The sequence below is a fragment of the Neophocaena asiaeorientalis genome, unplaced genomic scaffold (genome assembly GCF_003031525.2).
Source record: "Neophocaena asiaeorientalis asiaeorientalis breed wild unplaced genomic scaffold, Neophocaena_asiaeorientalis_V1.1 scaffold649, whole genome shotgun sequence".
NCBI classification, from domain to species: domain Eukaryota; kingdom Metazoa; phylum Chordata; class Mammalia; order Artiodactyla; family Phocoenidae; genus Neophocaena; species Neophocaena asiaeorientalis.
The window spans coordinates 3,290,136-3,312,747 of NW_020173202.1; the positions used below are offsets into that span (position 1 = coordinate 3,290,136).

Sequence of the window (22,612 nt, forward strand, 5' to 3'; positions counted from 1 at the left end):
AAAAATAAACTTTGCAAAAGGGAAACGGAGCACATGTGTGAGGTGGGTCTGTGTTTTGTACGTGGTGTTGAAGCTTCGGCTGGTGACACACAGGTGACTGGACATCTTCACCGGTCTTCAGCGTCAGCCTGGCTTAGTGCCCAGTGAATTCCTCACCCCACTGTCCTGCCGGCTTGGGGAAGAGCAGGCTTGCGGACCATGATGTTGTCAGACCATGAACTGCGTCCCTTGGTGGAAAGAGGGACGCTGAACGCCATGCTCTGGGGAAGCCGCAGTTCCGTGTGGGGAGAGGGGACCCGGGCTACTTGCAGGTGCTGCGTTCCGGGGGCCCCGCAGGGCCTGACGCCCATAACTTTCTCCTGTTTGATGCCAACGTGACCCACGGCCGAGCCGGCTGCCTCCCTGTTAGTGTAGCAGAAGCTGACTCGTGGCTTCTTCCGTGGCTCCCGTCTCCCAGATGTTCTGGGAGCTCCTTGTGAAGCGTTAAGAAGGGCTGGAGCTGGCTCTGCCGACTGACCGTGAGACCCCATCCACGGAGGTGAGCCAACCAACAGTTGGCAAACACCCCCTCACGTCGAGGTCCTGTGTGGTTAGAAAAGCTACTCCCTCACGGTCTCAGGTGGCACCCAAGGCCATGGCTCGTGCCTCCCCCACTGTTCCCGGCCCAACCGAGCCCGCCTTCTGTGGAAGCAGCGCGGGTCTGTGGGGCGGTTATAGTTCTGAATGAGGAGGTGGATGGCGAAAGCTGGCTTTATTAGAGGTTGGGTAAAAACTGAAGTTGACTTCAACCTTCTCTTTTCGGCAAGTTGTCTGAACTAAAAAGGAGAAGCAGCAGCCTCTCCAAACCAGACTGGTCTTCGCGTCTCTGTGGTTTTCCCGGAAAGCCTCTCTCCTGGGGAGCCAGGTCAGCGCCCACAGGACACGCAGGGAGTTGCGGGGGAGACGTGTGCTGGTGCCGACGACTAGGCCCCCGTGGGCACCCAGGTCAGCGCCCACCTCTGCCCGGAGGTCAGAGCTGGAGGGCAGGGGGTCCGGCAGGCAGTGACTTGGGCAGGAGGGAGAGAGGCCTACTGGTCACGGCGTCGCACCTGGACACTTGTCTGCACTAGAGCCACTGAATGTTAGTAAAGCTGAGCATCCGGGGGAAACCTCTTCCGGGAAGGTTCCACGGGCTGTAGGTTTTCTCGCTGGCTGTTTTACAGTTTCGTCGTGTCCTAAACCCATTTTCTTTGAGGCAGATCTGGCACCAAGAGTAAAACACTGTCCAAGATCTGTTTTGTGGTTTGATTCAGCCTCTCCAGCCTGTCAGTCCTTTGCGTTAGCAGCTAACTCATAAGTTTGTGTAAAATGGCGTGAGATATACTCTCCCTTTTCTTGATCCATGTAGCTGTTAAAATTCAGGAAAAGCAGATAATTCGATTAAATTAAGCCACCAGCCTGTCTATTGAATCAAATGTTCAAGCCACAGCCCTTAACTTCGGATCCAGACCAAGATAAAAGCCTGTCACGTGTGAAGAGATATTGAAATAGTCTGAGCCACTGATACACATCTGGTGTCACCCCAGCCTTCCTGTCCCAGGCAGCAGGGCAGTGACAGGTCACCATGTGCCCGGGCGAGGGGGATGCAGTCAGCTCGAAAGGAGGAAATTGTCTAATATCTTTGGCGTTGGTCTCCGAGCAATGCACTTCTGAGAAGACAGTACCGCAGTGGCTGAAGGGATCATATGACTCAGCGTGAGTCGCCAATTTAAGGCTACAGAACTTTCTTTCTTTCTGAAAAGGTTTTCACAAAGAGTCATGCTCTCCCCCCCGCCCCCCTTAGAAATCCTCCTCTTCCTTTGCTCTTTTCTGATATTCTGGGTTTCAGCATATTTCCTTCTAACAGTTGGACCTTTCCAAGTCTTAAAGCTGGATTAAATTCGTTTTAATCCCGGATGGTATGTAGCGAGGTTCAGTCCCTGGCCCTCATAGAAACGTTCACAGCACATTATAATGAGCTGATTGTTAAACTGAATGTTTCTGAGCTTGTGTGGACAGACGTCAGGAAAATCACCCTGTTATGTTGGATATGAAGGATTTCTCTTTCACGGAGGAGCAGCAGATCACTACAGGAGACTCCCAGGCTTCGGTGGCCCCTAGCAAGTACACAGAGTCGTAGAAAGTGTGCTTTTCATCCTCTTAGGAACAGTTCTCGTTCTTACTGGTCTTAGACCCCTTTTATACCTAGAAACTATTGAGGACTCTAGGTTACTGCATTGAAAATTAAAAATGGTAAAAAACCTTAAATGTGTATTTATTAATTCATTTAAAAATAACATATTTCCCCCCAAAAATTAGTGAGAAGAGCAGCATTCTTTTGTACTTCAGCAGACCGTCTGCAGCAGTGCGCCATTCGTCTGAGAGAAAAGGAGGACCGGCCCCAGGCCTATGGCTCGAGAGCAGGAGGCCTCTGGTGCCTTTTCAGAGATGGACAGGCTTCCTGGAAGCCATCCCACACTCCACAGGCAGGAGTTCTCTGAAGGCAACTGCAGTGGAATCTGAAACCGCTTCAGTAACTCCGGCCCAGCGTGTGTGACAGGCATTGGTCTGCCCTGCACTCTGGGCGCACAGTTGTGTACCCTGCTTGGTCATGTGGAAAATACTGGCTCTCTGAGTTCTGCAGTCTTCCAAACGCTGGCATGTTTCCTTATACGAGAGTCACAGTCGCTGCTGTCGCCCGCAGCTCCGTCTGAGAGCTCTTCCCTGAGGACACCCTCCAGCAGCTGTGGCTCACACAAGGGCTCCCAACTCTAATTTTTGCTTGAAATTTCAGATTTCATCATTGGCAACAAAACTGTTTTTGTGTTGTTTTCCCTGAAATGACTTCAGCACCTCTGGAAAGGGAAAGTGGGAAGAGATATGGGTTAGAATTTAATGCATTAAAAAAAAGCATCAGAAACAAAATGGCCAAAAGCTAACGCAGGACAGCCTGGAGGAGGCGTGGATGGAGGTGTGGGAGCCTGGGGACAGCGGAGAAGCCACGTAGGTTGACACAGCCGTTCTGTGGGCAGATGTACTGACGTGACATTTGTGTGGGAGACTCTGTCCCCAGGGTCCAGATAGGAATTTACTCTCGTCCTGTCCATAACAAGGCTCATTCTGAGTCAGGCAGCCCGAGGAAGAGAGAGTGTCCGACCTAACGGGCCACAGGACACGTTCAGATGCAACTGGGACAGAGGAAGGTGTGGCGTGTGCAGGGGTCTTCTCCCGTCGGCCAGGCTGGAGGCTGATACTTAAACCTCCCACGAAGGGGGTCAGACCAGATGCGGTGAATATTTACAAACAGCGCAAGACGCAGAATCGCAGGGTCACACGCTGGCTGGTGGCCAGGCAGCGTGACCACGTGCTTCCCGCCCTTGAGTCCCCAAAGTCCCCACGAGGACCTGTCTCTGCCCCACCCTGTCCCTGAAGACGCTGAAGGAGACATTTAATTCTCCTCCTTCCCACAGGGAAGTGTGCTGCTTCTGTAAAAGCCGCAGGCACAGCCCAGGGCTGGCAGGGCTGCTCACTGGGCTCTGGGCCCCTGGTCGTCAGCGTCCCACTCAGCTAACTGAAGCCCAGCTGCACACACAGGCGCTAATGTCCGTGACGCAGCACCAAGGGGAGGGCAGGGAAGGAAATGTCAGGGTACCAGGGCGAGCGCCCTGCCCACCCTCCATCTGTGCCCACGGCAGGGCTTACGGGAGCATATGCTGCCTGTTGCTCACTGACCATCTGCTCCGAGTTGCTGAAGTGTCCCGGTTACCGTGGCAACACAAACACTCCCTGGTCAGGTTTCACTTTTATCTGTGCTCTGGAATGGGGCTGGGGAGGGGTCGGGTCTTCCTCCCGGCCCTGCTGCCCCTCCTTCAGCGCTCCCTCTGCCTCTGGCCTGGCCCTCTCCCCCCAGTTCGGAGCACGTACGGTTGGAAGGAGAGCTGGCCAGTCTGAGAGCTGGGTGGTCATGTATTTCTGTTCGCCTGGCGCCTGACTCCAGAATGGACCCTTCCCCAAATTTCAGGCTGGTGTCTGCGGGCTGAGTCTCTGCCCGCACGGGAGAGCTCCAACTGGCTGGGACACGGCTGCTCGGCCAGGGAACATCTGTCCACCCACGCAGTTTGGGGAGCTGGTTTAATGGGATAAATGGGTGGGCTTTCATCAGCTGTTAGCAGGACCGTTTAGTGGGCCCTGTTGTGGGATCCACGTCCCTCCCGGCAGCACCAGGGGGCTCCTTGCAGGGGGCGCAGCTGCAGAGCCTCCTAGAGAGTCCGTGTTTTCAACTGGTGTTGAGAGCTGCTGAAGGGAGCGGGCCGGTTGCAGCCTCCTCTCCACCGAGGTGTCAGGTGGTGAGACTGGAGCCCCCCAGCGGGAGGCTAGGAGGGGTCTAGGGCAAAGCCAGACCTTTGCTACGTTACCCCAAAACTGAGTTCCCGTCTTGGGAACTCTTGGTGAGCGTCGAGCCAGAAGACACAACCAAGCCCAGTGCGGGAGAAGGAAGGATTGATTACTTGCAGCAAGTAAGGAGAGCACCGGGGATATTTCCCAGAGCAGCAAAATCGGGGATGTTTTAAGCTAAGGGTACCTGCATCTTCATGAGGGGGCTTGAGCAGAAGAGAATTCAACATAGAATTGGGCAGAGGTGGACACAGCCCAGGCTTTAGCTGACTGAAGTTGGGACGGTCAACATCACTCTTCGCCTCCTGGGGGGGGGACTTAGTTCCTGCAGAGTAACTCAGACTGTAGTGTGCGCCCCTTGGGGAGGAGCTGGGAGTCTGTTGCATCGCTGTTCCGTTGCTTCTTGACTGCTCTTCCTTTGTTCCTGCGTTCCCCGCCTCCATTAAGATCATTAACTGCTGAGACCTGTTCAAGGGCAAGCGCTGTGTCCACGTTCAGATCACAAAAGGCTTAGGCCCCAAATGGCTTCTTATGTCAGGAAGGCCATGCCTGGTTCTTTCTCCAGGGACCCCCTACCCTGTTTGCTTACAGTTACTTTCTTTTTTGAGAACCGAGGGATACAGAGATTCTGTTTCTCCTGCTGGTTCTTGTCGGGGAGACCAGCTCCCAGGTCTGGCTGTGACCTTGGGCTGCTTCTGTCCATCAGGACGGCGTGTGTGTCCGGGGCGCTTCCACCGGGCACCACACCAGACCTGCACGAGGAGGCCTCACAGGCTGCTGAGCTGCACATGCAGGGCCCACGCCCAGGTTTATCAGGAGAGGGCAGAGCATGGCAGTTCCTCCCAGAAACAAGGGCGCCAGGCCGCCCTCCGTATTCTCCAAGTTGATGGGACCACCCAGAGCTGGGACCAGGCAGGAGGGCAGCACGGGACCTACTCCAGGGTTTCTGGGGCCCCATCGGCGCTTTTTCAGCCAGACCCTGGGCGTGGGCAGGAGCGGATGCCCAGGCAAGACCTGAAGCATCTTATGGTCTCCAGGGAGTCAGTGGGAAGCCAAGGACCCAGGCGACTCCGTGTGGTATAGGAAGCCACCTCTGGGGAGGAGTCAGCCTCTCGTGGCCAGACTCACCCACCCAAAGCCCTCCTGAGATGCCCCCGGCTGCCGTGGTGGCAGCGCCCCCAGAATTTCACAAAATCTGCTGTAAAGGTTCATTTGTGGCTCTAGGACGCGACTTCCCTCAGACCCAGGGGCTGGGTGTCACCACGAGGGTCTTGGTGCCCCGCGGTCACTTCATGAGCACGGCCCCCCAAGCTCGGCAGTGGCCCTCAGCCTTCCGCACCGCACTGCCCGCTGGAGTTAGTTAAGCGTCCGCACCCTAGCCGGGCCCCTGGCCACCTCCTGCCAGGCTCCCTTCAATCTCCAGTCACCCGCCCGGTGCTCGACCGCAGGCAGGTCCTCACTTCCTGGAAACGAGAAAGCAGGTGCTTGGCTGCTTATTAAGTTACACTTTCCTGGCCTTTCACCATTGCACTTGTGAGCATAAAATAGTGTTATTTCAATAAAATTAAAATCTGGCCTTCAGCTTCCAAATTAACAAACATTGCTGGGCACCAAATGGCCTTAAGAGCAAGTCAAACTTGGAATTTGACCGAAAGCAAAACTCCTGTTAGACTTATTAAATTCTCGATGGCTTTTTAAAATAGGAATTTCTTCATAATATCTCAAGTATCTTTTAATTTCCAACAGATGCACATAAAAGACCCATTTCCAGGTTACTTGGTTAAAGGGTGGCAAGTGCTGATTTCCCTCTGTGCCATTTACCCTGTCTGTTCCAACATTATTTAAGCCATCGCAAATGTAGAAAGAAAGCGAACATAACATTGACACCAAAGAGATCAGCAAAAACGAAAGCTATCAACTAATCTAATGTATAAGCAAGTGTGAAAATCCTAAGTAAGTAATTAGCAAACAGAATCCAGCAGTGTGTTAAAAAGATTATACACTAATAAGGGGCTAAGTATTTTTTTTCCAGTGAAGTAAGAATGGGTCAATACTAGGTCTTTTGATATAAACCACCATCTAGTAGAGCAAAAGATTAAAATGTCTCTATAGATGCCGACAAACATTGGATGAAATTCAACATCCACTCTCAGCTTTTAAAATGCTCCTAATAAAACAGCAGTTGATGAATACGTCTTTAATATTATCAGTGCTGTCTCAGCCTGAAAGCGTACATCCTGGGGAACCCTGGAGACACTGGGAAGAAGACAGACCCTCACAATCCCACAGCCCCTTCACACAGCTTTGGTGGTTCTGGCCCATGCAGTTGAGTCAGGAGAAAGAAACAAAGTACAAAAATGGGAAAGGATGAGATAAAGTGATGATTACTTACAGGTTATTTCATTGTATATCTGGAAAACCCTAGAGAAGCAGCTGAAAAATATGTACAAAAATATAAGAGAATTTGGCAAAGTAATCAGCAGGCTTCCTGTCTGGAAACAAGAACCAGTAGGAGATATGACAGAAGAAAAGGCTTCATTTATCACAGCATCCAAAAAAAGATAAGCTGTATAACAATGTGGTTAGGAAGAAATATGGAAGTCCTACAGCAAGAAAACTGTACAGCACCTCTGGGGGACGCGCACACCGGACAGGGACCAGCACGCGTGCGCTTGGCTTGAAGATGCCGGTTTCCGCACAGTTAATCTGCGTACAGTGCAACCCCAACTAAAACGTTAGCTCTTTTCAACTAGACAGGTTAAATCTACGTTTGTGTGAAAAAATAAAAATAGGGCAAATCTAAGAGAAAAATAATAGAGGAATTCGCTCTATCAGATATTAAAACACATTTTGAAGTTATATTTTAAACTCTCTGTTACTGGCAAATGGATAATTAGGAAGTCCAGAAACAGACCCAAAATACATGTCATTTATGATAAAAGTGTTTAAATCGTTGGGGGAATGTAGTGGTGCTACATAGACAAACATCTTGGAAAACTATAAAGCTGGCCCTATACTTCATCAAAGTTAATTCCAGACAGATCAATGATCTGAATGCTAAAGAAGAGAAGCAGACGTGTACTGACTGAAAGAAACCACAGGAGGGTTTTTATGTTGTATGGAAGGCCTAAATATAGCACAAAACCCAGAAGCCATAATGATATGAACAAAAAGATGACATAAGAATAAAAGTACTCTGCGTGGAACTAAACCGTCACCGTAAGCCAGTCAGAAGATGAAGATAAGCTGTAAAAGATGTTTGTAACAGAAACCGAGAGGAGTTTCTTTGTTATTTAAGTCAATAATAAAAGAGACCAATAGGTCAATGAGGAAAAGGAGGCAAAGGACGTGACACACAGCTCACGAGAAGGAAGGAGAAGTCGCCCTTAAATGAAAAGATGCCCAGCTTTTCTCATAAAACTCCCCGAGCGACCGTGTTCCACTTGGGTCAGGCTGAGCAGGCAATACGAAATCCCTCCCTTCTCAAGGGACGAAGAAGGTTTGGCATGTCCATCAGAACTCTATTTCCATGAATGTGTTCCACAGGTACAGTCACACGTGTGTGCAGTGACACGTGTGTGGTTATTCGTGGCCATGTTGCCCGTGGGTCCACCCTCATCCACAGATGCTGTTGCGTGTCACCTGCCCGCTGAGCGCTGGCCCTGCAGAGCGGAGCTCGGAGCCCAGTGTTGTGGCCACCAAAATCCTCACCTGAGACTCGGACCCGTGGACACTGTCGTTTCCCGTTAGGACCCCGATGTGAAGGGCTGGCTTGGGACAAGTGTGACCCCCAGAGCCCTCGGTGGCTTTGTGAGCCCCGAGTCATGGGGCCCAAGTCCCTGCAGGTCAGAGACCCTGCCCCTAACGCCCGTACCCGCACTGTCATGGGAGACCTCACCAGGGCCCGGAGCAGCCTGGGCTTGGCGGGGGGCCCATCCACAGGGGCCGAGGAGCCACCAGCTGGGTGTTCACTGAAACCACGAGGTGTGTTCAAATCTCCTCATTTACATCTCAGCATGTGTCTGGGCAAGGCTTTTCTCCCTGTGGGTTAATTTGCAGAGAAAATACTGCAATTCAGAATTGAAAAGGCAATTGAAAAGGCACAGGAACGCTGGAACTGCCTTTTCTGATCACTTACTCAAATTCATAGGGCTGTCTGAGCAGGATCCTTGCTCCTGGAGGCCAGTGGAGCCGAGGGACTTTGACCCCACGGAGGGCGGGAGCCCTGCCTTTCCACCCTGAGGACGGACCCCTTCTCCCAACACAACCCATGTCACACGAGCGAAGCAGTGATCGCATGGGATGAACTCACCGGGAAGAGATGAGGAAGCTGGACATATGTATGTTGTGGAATAAACTCAAGAATTGAAAAGCCTTGGAACTAGGGACCCGGGTTTAAGGTTGAGGTCTCCAAGTCTGTGAACCTGTCCCTCTCCCGGGGACGCAAGTCCCGTGCCAGATACAGGCTGGCACCAGGTGGGCCCCCCTCGGGGGCTCGACCGGGCTGGCAGGAGGCTGTCCCCTTGTCCGGGGTCTGTAGCTCTGCGGCACCTTCCCACTGTCCAGACGCTGTCCTCCTCCCCGAGCTGACCATCTCTCCCCGGAGCGCAGCTCGTTTCCAGCTGTTCCCACGGATCTGAGAAGAAACTACGGTTTGCCCAGCAGCCGAAGAGGCTTTTTCATTCTGGAGTATCTGTAACAGGTGGGAAACCGATCTCCCAAATGAGCCTCGTTGACACCCCTCTGTCCCTGTTTCTTGTGGGGAGAACAGCATCTGGCTTATAGAAGCTACAGCCGCGACCTCTACATGTAGTCGGGCTGCAAAGCCAGATCTGATTGCCCGGTTCAGTTTTAGTTTTGCCCAGAGGTAGCTGTTCTGTTTTGGCTGTGTGATTGTGATGACGGGGCTAAATGAGACAGGTGCTTCTCTGTAAGCACCTTTGCTGAGCACACAGAGAGCTTGCACTGTGACTGTAAGTGGCCTCAGCCACTCGCCCAGTGATCCTGTCGCTGCTTTTTGTGCCGGGGGCCAGGAGACCCCCTCAGCCCCACGTCGGGTGGACTGCAGAGGAGGTGGAGAAGTTGGGAGGGGCTGGAGTTCCCCTCACAAACACTCCCTGCAGCAAGTCCAGCTCACGGGGGGTGGACCCCACTCCCTGGCCCCACACATGGTTCTCTGAGCCAGTCCTGTTTTCTCCCAGGGCCCCAGCAGGGCACAAGCTGACCCTGATTTCCATAAGAAACTGTGGCCGGCATGAGGGGCCGGGGCCATGTGGCCGAGGTGGTTGGGAGACTGGCTGTGTGACTTTTCAGCAAGTTACCCTCTCTGAGCCTCAGTTCCCTCAGCTCGGAAAGCAGGACAACACTGGGTATCATGTAAGGACCGGCATGCAGTGCCCAGCACACGGGAGGTCTGAACAGTCTCCGCTTTCCTCCCTTCCCCCCCACCCCACCCCCGGTGGGACCCCTGAGGGGTGGGCCCAAAGCTCGATGTCACTGGGAGTCACCCTTGAGCCGTGGTTCTTGCTTCTCAGCGGATGTGCCACGCCCGCCCGTGGGTTCCTCAGCAGTGGGCATGGGGGCAGGGCAGGAGGAGGTGGGGCCAGGGGGCCACAGACGTGCAGCCCCATCTGCCTGGGACCCAGGCGGCAGTGCCGTTGCTGTGTTTGTGTCCAAAGCCCATGTTTCATCGCAGAACCTGACAGTATGTGGATGGGATACTCGGGTGACCGCCTTGACAACAGGCACCTCTAAATCCTCTGTCCCAGCAGATCCGCAGTGGCCTCGCCCTCCTGGCGAGAATGGTGCCGTGTTGCCTCACCTGGGTCTACAGTGTGTGTGTGTGTGTGTGTGTGTGTGTGTGTGTGTGTGTGTGTGCGCGCGCGCCCGCGAGTTACATCTCTCGGCAGCTGCCGCCCACGCAAGGCCAGCCGGCTTTTCGGGGAAGGGGCCTTACCTGACGCGGCAGGGGTTTGTGGAGTGTCCACTTGCAGCTTGCCAGGCGGGGGGGTCGCTGCTCAGCCGGCCACCACCTTGCCCCTCCCCGGCTCAACTCAGGCGGAGCTGGAGCTCTCTGGGCCACCGCGACCCCCCCGCCGAAGGAGTCCCCGTGACTTTGGGGGAGGCAGCGTCCCTGCCCTCTTCTGAGGGGGAGCCGTACGACCCTGGGTGGGGGTCAGGCAGAGAGGGCAGTGGGGCTGGCTCGTCACCACCCAGCTCTGCTCGTGCGAGAGGACAGAGGAGGACCAGGCACACCTTCCTCACCTCCGACCGGGGGCGCGTCCCACCAGCCCTGCTGTCCTCTGGGGCAGGGTCGGCACGGCCATCCGTGGGTCCTCTGGGGACCAGGGTGGGTCCTCCACTTTTCTTGTAAATGAGGAACGGAACAGAGGTCTGCCTCAGCCCCGAGGGGGCGGGGCTCTGGCCCTGACCCGCAGACACAGGAATCTGCTTTCTTTAAACAAGAGCGGGCATGCACCTGCGCTTGGAGTGGCTGTTAGGTGTGACCCGGATGTTGGGTCAGGTGCTCGCTGACCGCTGACCCAGCCCCTTCGGCCACATTTCCTCAGGCTCCTGTAGCGGACTGAGTGGATCTCAGACTTTGTGGCCAGAACCGCCCAGAGTTCAGGACCAGGCGGGCACAGGAACCTGCGTTTCTAACATTGCTGAGGAGCTGCTGGCGCCCCTGGCCCGGGGAGCAGACTTGGGGACCCAGGCTCACTGCTGACATTCAGCTTCAACTCCAGGGCTCGCGGGAGGTGCCCAGGGCCCCTAGGAGGCAGGAAGGCCCAGTTAAGAGGTACGTCATGCTGCTGAAACCTGAATTTGTGAGTAAATTTCCTAGGGATCCTGGTTCAGGAGGCCTGGTCCCCCTTGTGATCAGTGTTGACAGCACAGAACATCCCAGGGGCCACCTTGCTTCTCGGTGCTGGGGACCAGGCCCCGACATCCGCGACTGCTCTGTGGTCCATATGCCCCCCTTCTCGACCGGAGGCCTCTGCCTGACCCATGGGAGCCTGCTCCGGGGGACTCGGAACTCCTGCCCGAGCCGGTGGCCGGAACCCCAAACGGCTTAAAATCTCTGTCCTGCTGGCTCTCACCTGCTGACGAGGACCTGGTTAGAGGGCCGGCGGGTCGTGCCCCACCCAGGCTCCAGGCTTACCCACCTGGGTGCCGGGACCCAACACCCGGCCCCGGACCAGCCGCTGAATCGCCCGAGGGCGACGCCCCTCACGCCACAGAGCCTCGGGCAGAAGAGTTCCCTCTGCTGCCCCCGCGCTGCTCTCCGGGCCCAGGCTTCCTCCTCTGAAGTTTTCCCTCCCAGCCCCCCATGCAGACGTGACACGTGATAAAGAAAAGTGAGCCGACCTCCGGCTCTTATCTGGGGATATGGGGCAGGCGACCCTTCCACCGACCGACCCGCCACGGACACGCCAGGCCCCTCTCTCCGGCGGACGGTGTCCTCCTGCCCTCGTGCTGGCCCCACACCAGTGTCACAAATCACAGCGTTTCTGAGCTGAGGAGACTCCAGGACGAGCTGGACGACCACGCCCACCCCTCCAGCCGACGGCATGGGCGCAGGGGGAGCGTGCCTGGGCCTCCGTCTGAGCGACGCCCCTGACCGCGTGCCGCCGTGAACCGCTTCACACTTGGACTTCCCACCTGCGAGGGGCCGGCAGGGGGCGCTCAGGACACCGCCCTCCCTGGGCTTTGAAGTGGCCACGCCTGCACCTCGGCCAGCAGAAGGTGGGAGCCTGGCGGTCATCACACCTTCCCGCAGGTTGCAGGGTTGCCCGGGGCCTCCTCCGAGGGAGTCACAGATCTGCATAACCCAGAGGAGGGGCGGGGTGGCCACTCAGGGCAGCTGACAGATGAGAAAGGTCAGCTGTGGGCCCCCCCAGGCCGCAGACCTAACCCCAGCAATGGCTTGGGGTTCCAGATGCCACCTGGGCGGGCTTGGGCTGTTCTCTTTGGGAATTGCTGCAAAGACACTTCCGCTGCTGGGAAGCTGGTGGGGAGCAAGTTCCGGGGTCTCCAACTCCACAGAGGGGTCTGAACCCCCAAAGCCAGGATTACGTCGGCCTTTGCCCTTGGATCACAAGCCAGACCCGCAGAGCTGTCCCTCAGAGCACGGGCTTACTGAGCCAGTTAAGGCAATGAAGCCGTGTGGCCCCCGAGGACTTGATGGGGTTAAGGCTGAGGGAGGGGTGCAGCCCGAACCTGCTGGCAGGGGGGCCGACGTCCCCCAGGCTTCCCGCTGCCCGTCATGGCCCCAGGCCCTGGGCAGCCCTCCAGGGTCCTGGCTGCAGGGTGAGGCTGGGTGTGGAAGAAAAGTCACTTTGGGAAGCTTTCCACTCAGGCCTGCCTCGCCGCCAGGGGTGCTCAGAATATTGCTTTTGAGAAGGTTCTGAGCCGGGGCCCCAAACGCTCCGTTCCCACAGTGGAGGGCCCAGGACCCGGAGCCCGCGGCCTGGAGGCCGGAGGCAGCGGCACGGGGCCCAGGAGGGAGGGTGGTGGGCCCCGGCGCTGGCCGGCGAGCTGCGTGCCTCTAACCCACTTGACAGATCAGGGAATCGAGGCTCTGGGAGACAAGGCACCCACCCAGGTCACCGCAACCCGGTTCTGCTGGTTCCCAGGGGGCCCAGGACTCTGCTCCTGTCCCACGGCGCCGCAGCCCCTCCCTGTCAGGGGCGACGGAGGCCACATCCGAGCCAGGAAAGCCCTGGGCCAGCACCTAGCCATAGGCCCCCAGGGCTCCGACTCCTCAGGAGACAGGAGCGGCCACAACCCCTGGGTGCCTGCACACCCCATGACCTACTGAGAACAGCAGACGTGGGTGTCGAAGGAAGCGGAAGTGAGGACGCACGGGGGCCCAAGGGGCCAGGGGCAGCCAGCACTGCAGTGGGTGGGATTCGGGCCACGCTCAGGCCTGCGCCAAGGCTTCGGTCAGACTTCTGGGAAACGGGGTCCCCCAATCAGGGCAGCAAACCTTGTCTTGATGAGGGTGGGGAGACCCGGTGGGACAGGTGTGGAGCAGACACACAATAAATCCTGGGGAAAGCGGCAGGGGCACAAGAGGGAGGGAGATGGCTTCTGCTGGACAGGCAAACGGGGCCGCATGTCTGAGCCTCCATCCAGCCTGGGGTAAAGCCAGAGGGAGCAGGCGTTGGGGCAGGCTCAGGCCAGGCCACACCGTCAGAAAGGCTGGGCTGAGGTGCCTGGGCCGACCCCTCTGGGACACACTCGTGGCGCCTCGGATGGGCCGGCCCACGCTAGCTGTGAGTGCCAGGGCTCCCGGCCTCACGTCCACGCCCGCTGCCCTGACGCCGCCTGGTGACTCTGGCCCTGTGAGGGCTGGCTGAGCAGTGTTCTAGAAAAGCCCACCCTCTGTGTCCTCAGAAGCAGGCCAGCAACTGGCCGACCCCCCAGCACATCCCTGGAGCCCCCTTTCTACCCAGTGGTCTGTCCAAATCCTCCCCACGTCAAAAGGAATGCTTTCAGCTACAAGTAGCAGACTCCTGGAATAACAGTGTCTTCAGCAAACAAGCTATTTTTCTCACAGAACAAGGAGTCTTGAGGTGGGGAGCTCAGGGCTATTTTAGTGCTTACTGATACCAGGCCGCTGGGTGAGCGCCTCCTCATGGCCACCACGTGGCTGCACAGCCATAAGTGTGATCTGCTTACACAAAGCCAGTGGGAAAGGAGTGGGTGAGAAAACCTCCGCCTAATTAATAAACAAGTAACATAATGTGTGCAAGGTGTCCCATAACAGGGGCAGCAAAATCGTGGTTATCGCTTTTATTTAAAAAAAAAGAAAATGTCTAGCTAGTGGGAGTTAGCATGAAAGAATCTCGGCAGGCAAGTGACAGCTTTTCCAGCCACCGAGAACCCAGAGTCTCTGTGTGTGACCAGCAGAGCTGCAGGAGCATGTGGACCCATCCAAGGAGAAGGAAACAGCGGGACGGACGCACCAGGCCAGCTTCACGGGCAGCGAAGCGGAGACTGGAAGAGGTGAGCTTCGGAACTCTTTGCCTGAAGTAAGAAAAGTGGAACATGGACCTTGACCCATCACGTGAGTAGCTGAACTCTTCAGAACCAGACGGGGAGTGGGGGGGTCACTCCATGAGGCCTGTCCGACCGGTCACTCCCTGTTCCTGGCCAATCTGAAGACCACCTAAGTGACAGTCCGGCCACGCCGTCTGCTGTCTCAGCGCCCAGCCCGTCCCGTCCCGTGTCCTCTGTAGAGTATCACCAGCCCAGCCAAGATCAGCGAGGCCAGAATGGCTCCCAGAACACATCCAATGCCAGGAACACGCCCTGGTCCTCGGAATGAGGGGTATTTCGGCTGTGCTCTCGGGACAGTGCCCCGCACACGGCGCTCCCTCTGTGGAGCTGCCTGTGGTTGGTGACGCCCGTGCACCGGGCAGCACTGCGAGACAGAGGCAGCCTCCCTCCATGGGTGTCGCTAGCGCCTGGGCTTCATGCTTTCTCAGACAGACCCTGCAGGACAGAGCAGCTGCTATGAGCGGTGGTCCAAAGAGAAGGGAGACAGTGCCACAGGCGTCTGGGAAACCCAGGTGAGACACGATGGTCCTGTGTAGGCTGCTCAGGACGCCGCTCCGTGCCGCCTTCCTGGAGGCTCAGGGATTGGCGACGGTGCCATGTTTCCAGTGTGTTGAGGAGGGCCGTCCGTCAGTGGGGGGGTCCCGTGCCTTCCCTCCTCTTCTGGGCCTGCCCCTCGTTGCTGCCGTGTGCTGGGAGCCATGGGGCCACCAGAGCCGAGCCTCTGCTGCGCTCGGGGCCACGGTGGGCGGGGGAGCCTCAGCGCTGGGCGCTGTCCCCACATCAGCGATGGGCTTTCCAGGCTGCTGGCCCACGGTAGGATGGGGGAAGACAGGGAGAACAGCCCTGAGTGTGAGGTTCTCTGAGACAGACAGAGAAGCTCTCCCACAGACCCCTCCTGTTTCCTGAGCTGAGTGGCAAGGACTTGGCATGCCCGGAGCCTGGGAAAGTCACATTTTACAGTCCCTGCTGTGTATGGGATTTAGGGCCCAGAGAAGCGTTCACTTTGCCCGGATCCAAATTGGTGCTGTCTACTGCTGAGGCTGGTTTCTTTTTTTTCCTGCTTTCGCAAAAATGAGCAAGTTAGCATAGAAGCACTGAGGAGTCCCAGCTGCTCCCGACCCAGGCTCCTGACCCCTTCCTGCGGGCACCCGGAGGCCAGAGGAGGATTGTGGTCCCGGGTGGTGCCTGGACTTGTAAATCCAAGGGGAACGGCAGCCTCTGCTCACGCCGAGCACGCGGGCCGGGTGGCTGGCAGTGTTTGTTGTGTTAAGCTGCTTAGACAAATAGCTATTAAATATGTAAAACTGTTAAATACTACAAGTCCCTCCCGTCGAATGGCGGCGACGAGGAGCGGGCAGGGTCGCTGCACAAATCCCTCCCGTCGAATGGCGGCGACGAGGAGCGGGCAGGGTCGCTGCACAAATCCCTCCCGTCGAATGGCGGCGACGAGGAGCGGGCAGGGTCGCCGCACAAATCCCTCCCGTCGAATGGCGGTGACGAGGAGCGGGCAGGGTCGCCGCACAATCTGATCCACGAAGTCTGCGTGACTGTCAGACAGAGCGGCTGCCACCCAGCTGCTGTAACCACAGGATGGGAGGAGGCACCACACCAGAGGCCCCTGAGATGAGGGTCTCTGGGGATCTGGCCAAATGATCTAAAGCAGACATCCGGGCCTGCCTGCGGGTTCAACAGCCAGGTCCAGGGGCGGCTTAAGAAATGCTAAATTATTTTCCAAGGAAAACAATGCATAATATAACATACAAAATGCCTAGCACACAGTAGGGACGCAATAAATATTTGTTGAAGGATTTGATGAGCGATGGAACATTTGCATTTTGGTGTAACTTTTATCATTGCGTAATCAAAGAAATCCAAAATTCACAGCAATGCCGCCAAGCCACAGAGCCTGTGGCCTTCCCCATCCCGTGTTCAGCCTGGGTTTCACGTCTGTCCAGCGCCTGCCCCGTGTCGGTCCCAAAGTGACCAGTTGTCCCCTATTGTTACCGTACGTCTCAGCACCCCAGAAGGCTAACCACACTTTTTACTGAAATATAGACATAGGAAAATATAAATGAGCAAAGAAACTACCTCCCACAAACATAAGGAACTTTAAATGACCTGTGTGCCAGTGTCACTAGCAAATCTGCAAGAAGCCGCAAATGGTGCCACCATGGGTGAGGAAGCGGGAAGACACCAACCACCCCTACGCTGGTCACGGCCCTGCAGAACCCCCGCACCCCAGCCCGAGACACGCGCTCGTGCATGCCCAGGCACAGCCCATCCCCTGGGGGGTGCAGAGTCAGGGCCCCCCATCCTCGTGTCAGAGGGTGGGCAGCGTGGCCTCTCCAGGCAAAGTGGTTTTTTTCCAGTGAAGTAGGAATGGGTCAATACTAGGTCTTTTGATATAAACCACCATTTAGTAGAGCAAAAGATAAAAATATTGTCTTTAAAGATGCTGATAAACATTGGATGAAATTCAACATCCACTCTCTGTGTGTGAAATGCTCCTAATAACATAGAAATCCAAATAAAATAGAGATCCGACGCCCTGGAGCCCTCTTCAGACCCTCAGCTGCTTTTTTCCACAAGCTCCACGTCTGGCCCCTGTCAGGCATCCCCAAGCTTTCACCACCACACAGCTTGTGTAATGCAGACAAGTATTGATGTTCCTGACCTGTGTTTTACGTGTCAAATAAGTAACATAAACAGAAAATGCTCACAGGTTTGGCAATACTAGCGGACTTTTTTTAATTGCAGTGTGGCTGATGTACAGTACTATATGTTTCAGGTATGCAGTATAGAGATCACAGTTTTTAAAGGTTATCCTCCAACTATAGTTATTATAAGATACTGGCTCTATTCCCCGTGCTGCACAGTGAACCCTGTAGCTTATTTTACATAGAACAGTTTCTCTTAACCTCCTAACCCCTAGCTTGCCCCTCCCCCCTTCCCTCTCCACACTGGTAACCACTAGTTTGTGTTCTACATCTGTGAGTCTGTTTCTTTCATGTTTTATTCACTGGTTTGCTGTATCTTTTAAATTCCACATGTAAGTAATATCGTACCGTCTTTGTCCTTCTCTGTCTGACTTCTTTCACTTAGCATAATAATCTCTAAGAGGTCCATCCATGTTGCTGCAAATGGCAGAATTTCATTCCTTTTTAGCGGCTGAGTAGGGTTCCATTGTATGCGTGCACCGCGCGTTAACCCGTTCGTGTCGATGACGTCTAGGTTGCGCCCGTGGCTTTGCTGTTGTACACGGTGCTGCCTTGATCACTGGGGTGCGTGTATCTTCTGAATGAGTGTTGACACCTCCTAAGCATGAAGCTCGGGTCTTGTGCACAGAGTTGGGGCGGGTGGGGAGGGGAGGTAAGGAGACAGGTGCCCTCAAAGGGCCAGCAATGGATGAAGCTCAGGGCCCACACCACCACTGCAGGCAGCTCCGAATGCGAGGGTCACCACTGGTAGCAGAACCTTCTCTCTGTGTACCGCCAACCCAAGGCCCCCACTGCCTAGATCGGCGGCAGTGTTGGGGTCGATCACGTGAGGGCCCGGCGAAGGAAGCGGGGCATCTGGCCCGTCGGCAGAGGTGGCCCCCAACACTGTCGGCCAGGGCATCGTGAGAGGAGGGCTGAGAAGGAACGGCCTGGGAGGAGGAGACCAGCTTTGCAAGATGTTACTTAGGCTCCTAGTGGCTTTTTCCCTGGCTCCTGATGCGGATGGCACCTCAGCACTTGTGCATTCGGGTCCTCTCTGCTTGGAGGAGAAACTCGGCTCCCAGTGACAGACAGCCTTGGTGGATCAGCGTGGCCTGGAGGGGAGCAGACATTGGCATCCCCCCCGCTCCTGGCCGAACTGGGAGAAGGGCTCAGGGAAAAGGGGGCTGGCACAGGTGTCAGTCAAACAACACTTCCCCTGCACCCCACGTTGTTACAGAAGTGGAATCAAGCTACGAATCAGCCTGGGAGCTACCATCAAGAAGGCAAGAAATAACAGATGTTGGAGGAAGAGGAACCCTCGTGTGTTGTTGGCAGGGATGTACAATAAGTCAGTGCAGCCGCTGTGGGCAACAGAGTGAAAGTTCCTCAAAAACTAAGAGTAGAGCTACCATACGATCTAGCAATTCTGGTTCTGGGCCTTTATCTGAAGAAAACAAAAAGAGTAATTCAAAAATTTATATGCACCCCAGTGTTCATCGCAGCACTATTTATAAGTGTCTTTACAGCCAAGACGTGGAAGCAACCCAAGCGTCCATCGACAGACGAATGGATAAAGAAGATGTGGTCCATATATACAATGGAATATTACTCAGCCATCACAAAGAATGAAATCCTGCCACTCGCGACATGGATGGACCTTGAAAGTATTTTGCTAAGTGACATAAGTCAGATGGAGAAAGACGGATTGTGCAATTGTACTCATCTGTGGAATCTGAGAAACAAAACAAAAACAAGCTCACAGATACTCAGCTGTATTGTGTCAGATGGAAACTACACTTGTGGTCGTGATCACACTGTAGTGTGTACAGATGTCAAAGTATATTGTTCTACAGCTAAAACTTCTATTTTAAAAAAAGAAAGAATCAGCCGGGGGGTTGCCTTTGCAGGAAACGTGGTCACAGAGGGGCAATGAAGGCAGGCAGTGGTATCAGAGGGCGCTCGACACGGCCTCTGGAACAAGGGTGCAGGGCAGGAGGGAAAGGGGACCTTTCCCACAGTGTATAATTTATTTTTAAACCTGTGAGAGGCAAGCAGATGTTGTCTGATGGTTTTGCTTACAGGCCCAAAGTTGTCACCAGGGCCCAGCTAGTCTGGGCTGGTTTGTCACCGGCACAGGTCTGCACACAGAGGGGCCAGCAGGAGCCTGGAGCCCCCACCCAGCACACCCCCTCCAGCAGGGGCTGGAGGCCAAGCAGGGCTGCCCCTCCAGCGGGTGGGCGGCCGCCATCTGTCCCCCCGTGGGGCTTCTGGGTGTGGTCCCACCTGAGGCAGAGGGCTGGATCAAATGAGCTTTTGAGGTTCCTTCCCTCACAAGCCCCTGAAGTCTGTTCACTGGAGCCCGTGAAAGGTTAAAAGCATAAAGCAACCATGAATATAAAAGAGTCAAATGGAAGCTTTGGCTTTCGCCCTCCTCTCCCTGTGAGAGCCAACACCAGGGCCTGCAGCTCTCAGCTTCTAGAGCTGCTGCCTGCCCGCACGCCTCTGGGAACTAAGCCATCAACAGTAGGCTGAGAAGTGAGGCCGCACCACCTCCGCGCACAAATGACTCTGAAGAGTGTCTGAGATCAAAGGAGCCAGGCGTGTCTCCGGCTCGGCTTGTCCCACAACGGCCCCCAGACGGGAATTCACACCTGCCTGGGGCTGGCCCCGCGTGAGGAGGCATCGCCTGCAAAGGTGCATGAGTTTGAACTTTCAAAAGGTGCCCTCCGGCAGCCCCTCCAGGGACAACAAGATGAAAGGGTGACCTTGCTACACCACAGAAGATGCTTCTGTGGGGTCTGCATTGCAGTGGACCCTCTTCACAGGTCCTTGGCTTGAGGCCTCTAATCCTGCTTTCCACAAACTGTGCCCCTCGCCAGCCAGGCACAGAGCTGCAAGCTGTGTTGGAGTCCAGTGGGCTGCCCGGTGTGACTTGGAGCCAGAACTCGAAGGATAAAGAGCGAGGGCAGGACACATTGGGAGGGACAGCGGTGGACACCTCGGCCAAATGGACGCATAAAACCTTAATCTAGTAGCCAGAGTGGATACACCTGAACTTGTTAACACGACCGATTTCCCTGAACTTCCCCCATTCAGCTGGGAAACCAAGGACTGGCCACTTGAGTGTGTCACTGTAGCCCTGGTGACATGAGCACATTCACTCAAAACGTCTCTCAAATGGTGCCCGGAGCACGGGGCTGGGGGCACGCGTCCCTGCAGGGGGACTGCTCTCTTAGGGTAGCTTGCACACCCTCGGTGCTCAGTGAATGTTTGTTGGATACACGATTTGATGCTTGATACAACCTTCCTGAGGGTTAGCCTCTGTCACAGAACAATAATTCACCCGAAACTCTTCAAGCGATGTATGTTAGTTTCTGCTCATTTCAGTTACTGTTCAGCAGTGTTGTCTGAGCATCTGGGTTTCGCCCCCGTGGCTCGGACGTGCATGGAGACTTCAGCTGTCCAAGAAGTTTTCCCAGAACAATCAAACTGCAGGCCACCGTAGTTCACCTGAGCCCTGTGGCCCAAATCCTACGAAAACACTACTTCAGGAAGAACTTAATTTTTGTCTACAAGAAGTGTCATTGGCTGCTATACACCATAAACTAGTGAGATAGTTGTCAACAGAAATCCTTCCTAGAATAGACAATTTTCTATTTAAAATTTGCCAACCTAAAAAATACCTACACAAGATTGTTTGTTTCTGCCAGTTTTTCTAAAGCCTGACTCATGGCTACACAATTTACCCTTGATCTTGGCTCACCAGAGATGGTGTTAGTGGTTTGAAAGTCAAGTCGACAGAGTTCTAAATAAGTCCCCCTTTAGCAGTGGATGGAGCAGCTGTCCATCTGGGCCGTTCACTAAACACACACCAAACTCGGGGCACCCCTGCCTGCACCCCCGGGGACGGGACGCCCCCTGGACAGGCCCCAGGTGAGCCCCAAACCCAGGCCGTACCCTCTCACATCTGCCCCCTGAGGAAGCAGAGCTTTGCTCGCCTAGGTGCTCACTAACTGTTCCTGTGACAAAGGAACAGAATTAATGAGCGTAAGGGTGGCCGCCCTGGACCCCGGTCCTCGACTGCTTCTGTCAGCAGAGGTACTGGCTAAGGGTAGGTGGTGACCGGGCACAGCTGCCCCTCCACCCCAAATGAGACCAGCCCTCACCAAGCAGCTGTCAGGCCAGCCAGCCAGATTCCAACAGGTGGTCTGTACAGGTTAAAAACTCCCTATCCTGTTACTGGTTCCCAGAGCTATCCAATTCCCCCTTCCTTCTTCTAGGGAGAACTTTGTTATGAATAGAAACTTTGAATCTCAAGGTGCGTCCTCTGTCCTTCCCTCCCGGGCAGGAGAACCTCAGACCAGACGCAGAGGAGCAGAGCCCGTGGTGCTGAGTCCCCTCCTGCCAGTGGGGGGCGCCCTGAGCCGCCCGACCGGACATCGGTGCTCACGTTGGCAGTTCAGGCCAAGATGCGGACAGGGGTTCAGGGATCCGCTTCCCAGCCCACCAGCCAGGAGAAAAGGACTAAGATGAGGGGCTAAATGATCCCTAAGGCCCTCGGCCCCAAAGTTCTACCACCTTACCGGGCTCACGACCCCACTCACACTCTGGCCCTTCCCAGTGCAGGGGCACTGGGCAGGGGGGCGGGGGACGGGGAGGCTGGAGGAAGGCACTGGGGCTTGGCACGAGCAGGCACTAGCTGCGTGACCTTGGACGAGCGCCTTAGCCTCTCTGATCCTTGGGGTCCTCTTCCAAGGCGGGGATGTGGTGCCTCCCTGTCAGGGCGGTGAACAGGGGCGCAGACCCGCGAGCGCAGCGGCTGCCACCGGCTCCCACCCTGGAGCTCACCTCCCACCGGCTCCTCACAGCCTTCCCCTCCCCCGACCACATCCCTGTCACTAAGAATTCATGGTCTCCCCAGATGTGTTGAAGTTCCTTAAAGAGGCCTGGACAAACCATGAATCCTCTCAGTTTCCTCATTTTAAAAAGCTGAATGACACTTTCAACAACTTGTACTGCAAACGTTACCATGGAATCCAATGGAAAGTTACGTAAAAGTCCTCGAACAGTCTAAACATGACACGAACGTTATCTATCGTAAGGACACGCTCACCATGGCGATTCCGTGTGGCACTTCACGTTATTAAAGGTGGATCTTGCCACAAATGCTCATGATTCAAGGAGGTCTCTGTCATGGTTTTTTATGGTTTATGGTGGGGGAATGAGCTTCATCTGACAACCTAAGGGAAAGAAAAGTAGATAATTAACTTTGGTGTTTTTCCTTTTACCTTTTAATTGCTTTAGCTCATTGGTTTTGTTTTGTTTTTCTTTTCTCAAGTGACCAGGCCTGAATACAGGCTGCATCCTCAGTAACAGAATGATCTGGGCAGTTCTGAGGTGTGTCAGTCCCTCTCATGCCTCCCCAGCCAGCCAGA

At 55.2% G+C, this 22,612-nt stretch overlaps 1 protein-coding gene across 3 annotated transcripts in view; it reads left to right on the forward strand.

The window, feature by feature from the left end:
• Positions 1–22,377, forward strand: part of FAM120B (family with sequence similarity 120 member B) — a 95,072-nt gene extending 72,695 nt beyond the window's left edge. Inside the window, exons 11-12 of one of the 3 annotated variants that reach the window (XR_003003267.1) lie at positions 14,329–14,485; positions 21,526–22,377. The gene's annotated coding sequence lies outside the window, so the exon portion shown is untranslated. Of the gene's footprint in view, positions 1–2,337; positions 2,910–14,328; positions 17,431–21,525 lie in introns of those variants that run through there. The other 2 variants (XM_024744908.1, XM_024744909.1) reach the window with 2 other exon arrangements.
• The last annotated feature ends 235 nt before the right edge of the window (positions 22,378–22,612 follow it).